The sequence below is a fragment of the Alligator sinensis genome, unplaced genomic scaffold (genome assembly GCF_000455745.1).
Source record: "Alligator sinensis unplaced genomic scaffold, ASM45574v1 scaffold577_2, whole genome shotgun sequence".
Taxonomy (NCBI): domain Eukaryota; kingdom Metazoa; phylum Chordata; order Crocodylia; family Alligatoridae; genus Alligator; species Alligator sinensis.
The window spans coordinates 465,513-469,437 of NW_005842704.1; the positions used below are offsets into that span (position 1 = coordinate 465,513).

Below are 3,925 nucleotides of genomic sequence, written 5' to 3' on the forward strand. Positions count from 1 at the left end.
GGGTCAGCTGACCAGAAGAGGCAGGCCTATAAAAACCCTGGGTTGAATGACAGTAAGGGGGCTAGCAGCCAAGGGGGGAAGGAGTGCATCTCAGAGCTCCTGGGAGAGGCTTGGTGAGAAATCCAAAGCCAGGAAGAGACGAGCTATAGAAGCCCTGAAGAGACAACAGCCGCACTGCAAGGATGAGCTGATGGTGGTGAACTGAAATATGAACCCTGGAACTGTAAGCTGACATACCGCTTTCATTACTCACCTTGTTGGGTGGCAGATATTGCTCATGAACGGGACTGTTTATTTGTGTTCTTTGGGTTATGGAATGAAACTGGAGGTTTGGGTGAGGCTGTTAGGGGATGGAGGAGTCCTCATTTTTGGAACCCACTCCAGAGTGAGATCCCCAGTGCCAGTGAGGGCACAGCTTTTTTGGGGGCACAGACCCTGGTGCCAGTGAGGCACAGAGCTGCGGAGAGCCCTAGTGCCAGTAAGGGCACAATTTTGGGATGATCTTAAAAAGGCCAGGGAGGCCTGGAGCACCTGGGGGGTGCAAGTATATATTTTTATTATTATTTGGACAGGTGAGGTCACATCCAGGTTTTGAACTTGTGACCCCCTCACTGTGGGGCTGGCACATGTGCCTCAGGGCTGGGGAGTGCTGTGCTTCAGAAAGGAGCAGAAAAGGGGGCCAAGAGTGTCCAGGCACTAGAAGGAAGAGCTAGAGTCTCAGAGTCGAACCCTGTTTGGTGGGTTTGGATGGAGAAGCCTAGCTAGAGAAAAAAGGGGTCAGACCATCCTAGGAGAGACCCCAGCATACCCAATATAAATCAGCAGTCTCCCCCTCGCATACTAATTTCCATCAAGATGTGGCAGGTGAGATTAGGGCGGGACAGCAGAGTTCCAAGAGGACTCCAAGGGCATCCCACGTAAGGTGCAGATGACCTGGAAGATGGTGCTGGGGAGGGCGACCTGTTACAATGCCCTCAGGAGATTAAACACCTAGTCAAGGATAAGGAGCCCAAATCAGCCAGTAAGGCTGCTGACTTTGCTGATCAGCTGTTGCTAAACATCAGGAGGGGCTGGACAGAAGGCTTCCCCACTTTGGGAAGGACCAGAAATTATTCCAAAAAGCAGGGAAGGGAGGGCCAGTCCTGAAATGGGAGTTTGCTGCCCCCCCCCCCCCCCGGCCTCACGCGACTAGCGCGGGGGCTCTCCCACTTGCTTTCTTTTTGGTTCAGGCTGGTCAACCAGGTGACCCGGCTGGATAAGTTCTTGAGGGGAGGAGGGAGCTGTCTCTTCTTCCAGTGAGCATTTTGAAAAGCTACAGTAAGGTGCTTCCAGGTGGTTGCCTGGATGATTTTCTGTAAGTAAAGACATGAAAATTAGCCAGGAGTTAGGATTCATGTCTAGACCAGGCACGTTTTAAAAGAATTAATATGTTCAAGACTGTCTAAGACTCTGATTGATTATGTTTGCTCAAAGTGTATTCTGACTTCCTTGTCCTTCCCCCACCCCCAATCAATAAAGGCACTGAGTTACTGTATTACTGTGGAGTGGGGGCAGAAAACCCAGAAGTATTACCAGTGAGGCAATGGAACCCCAAGGTTCACAGAGTCTGCAGCCCTGGGCTGCACAGAGCCCTAACAGAAATCAGTGCCCGGGTGGTGGCTGCATGAACCCAGGAAGTGGGACAACCGGCTGCAGGCACCCCATGGGAGACTCCTGAAGTGAGGTTTTTGGGACTAGCAGAGTGAGAAGGGTAGCTTTGCATAGTAGCACCATCTACTGTGCCACCACATGTGTTGGTAGATGTGGGATCCCTCAGAGTGCTGTCTGGAAGGCATATCCTGGGGAAGCATAGTCACTGAAAACCTTTGAGCAAATGAGTCTTTGATTTGGCATTGAGTCAGGGTTTAGCCAAAATGACCAAAAATTGTGTCAATATGACTGTGGAGAAATTGGTGGAGAAAGACTAAGATGGGCCTCCCAGTCCCAGCAGGGCAAAAGAAAAAGGACCTGATTAAGTCCCTGCAGGACAATGATCGAGCCAAGGGACCATCTGCTCCAGTTCTGGGAGAGAGTGGAGCCAAAGAAGTCCCTTCCAGTGGGCTTCAGGGAGGAAGCCCCATGAAGCTAGAACTGCTCAAGGAGTGGACTGGCCTCCAGGCCCTAGAACTGAAAGGTAAGCAACGCAAGTTAGCATTGGACTTGTAAATCAAGCAATGTGAGTGCAAGTTTGAGGCTGAGCAACAGGAGGCATAGCACAAGCATGAACTCAGGAATTGTTGCTGAGTAATTTTGAAAAACAAGTGCTCCGATGGAAATTGGAAAAATAGGAGTTCCTGAGATACATTGCTGGACTGGTAACAAGTGACATGGTTGCTATGCTGGACAGCCTGCCCACTGGGTCTAAGAATAACTATGATGCCTTTAAAGAGGCTTTGCATAAGAGGTATAGGTTGGGGCCAGATCATTTCAGGAAGAAGTTCTGCGAAGCTGCCCCACAGCAGGGAAAGTCTATGATCAAGTTTGTGGCCCAATTGTGGGAATCATTCCAAAAATGGGTAGAGGGAGCCAAAGCTGGCACCAGAGAGAAGGTGCTAGACCAATTTGATTTTAGATGCCTGTGGCAGGGAACCCTAACCCTGTCATGAGGAAAAAGGTGTGCCCCTATAAGGCCAGAACCTTCTGGGCGCAGAGGGCTGGTGAGGAAGGGGTTAACTGCTGAACTGGGAGAGGGTCAGCTGACCAGAAGAGGCAGGCCTATAAAAACCCTGGGTTGAATGACAGTAAGGGGGCTAGCAGCCAAGGGGGGAAGGAGTGCATCTCAGAGCTCCTGGGAGAGGCTTGGTGAGAAATCCAAAGCCAGGAAGAGACGAGCTATAGAAGCCCTGAAGAGACAACAGCCGCACTGCAAGGATGAGCTGATGGTGGTGAACTGAAATATGAACCCTGGAACTGTAAGCTGACATACCGCTTTCATTACTCACCTTGTTGGGTGGCAGATATTGCTCATGAACGGGACTGTTTATTTGTGTTCTTTGGGTTATGGAATGAAACTGGAGGTTTGGGTGAGGCTGTTAGGGGATGGAGGAGTCCTCATTTTTGGAACCCACTCCAGAGTGAGATCCCCAGTGCCAGTGAGGGCACAGCTTTTTTGGGGGCACAGACCCTGGTGCCAGTGAGGCACAGAGCTGCGGAGAGCCCTAGTGCCAGTAAGGGCACAATTTTGGGATGATCTTAAAAAGGCCAGGGAGGCCTGGAGCACCTGGGGGGTGCAAGTATATATTTTTATTATTATTTGGACAGGTGAGGTCACATCCAGGTTTTGAACTTGTGACCCCCTCACTGTGGGGCTGGCACATGTGCCTCAGGGCTGGGGAGTGCTGTGCTTCAGAAAGGAGCAGAAAAGGGGGCCAAGAGTGTCCAGGCACTAGAAGGAAGAGCTAGAGTCTCAGAGTCGAACCCTGTTTGGTGGGTTTGGATGGAGAAGCCTAGCTAGAGAAAAAAGGGGTCAGACCATCCTAGGAGAGACCCCAGCATACCCAATATAAATCAGCAGTCTCCCCCTCGCATACTAATTTCCATCAAGATGTGGCAGGTGAGATTAGGGCGGGACAGCAGAGTTCCAAGAGGACTCCAAGGGCATCCCACGTAAGGTGCAGATGACCTGGAAGATGGTGCTGGGGAGGGCGACCTGTTACAATGCCCTCAGGAGATTAAACACCTAGTCAAGGATAAGGAGCCCAAATCAGCCAGTAAGGCTGCTGACTTTGCTGATCAGCTGTTGCTAAACATCAGGAGGGGCTGGACAGAAGGCTTCCCCACTTTGGGAAGGACCAGAAATTATTCCAAAAAGCAGGGAAGGGAGGGCCAGTCCTGAAATGGGAGTTTGCTGCCCCCACCCCCCCCCCCCGAGCCCCGCGACCGGGGG

At 51.3% G+C, this 3,925-nt stretch overlaps 1 long non-coding RNA gene across 1 annotated transcript in view; it reads right to left on the reverse strand.

The window, feature by feature from the left end:
* Positions 1-1,217: 1,217 nt before the first annotated feature.
* Positions 1,218-3,925, reverse strand: part of LOC102386955 — a 15,672-nt gene continuing 12,964 nt past the window's right edge. Inside the window, exon 4 of the long non-coding RNA XR_324994.1 lies at positions 1,218-1,352. This is a non-coding gene — a long non-coding RNA (uncharacterized LOC102386955). The remainder of the gene's footprint in view (positions 1,353-3,925) is intronic.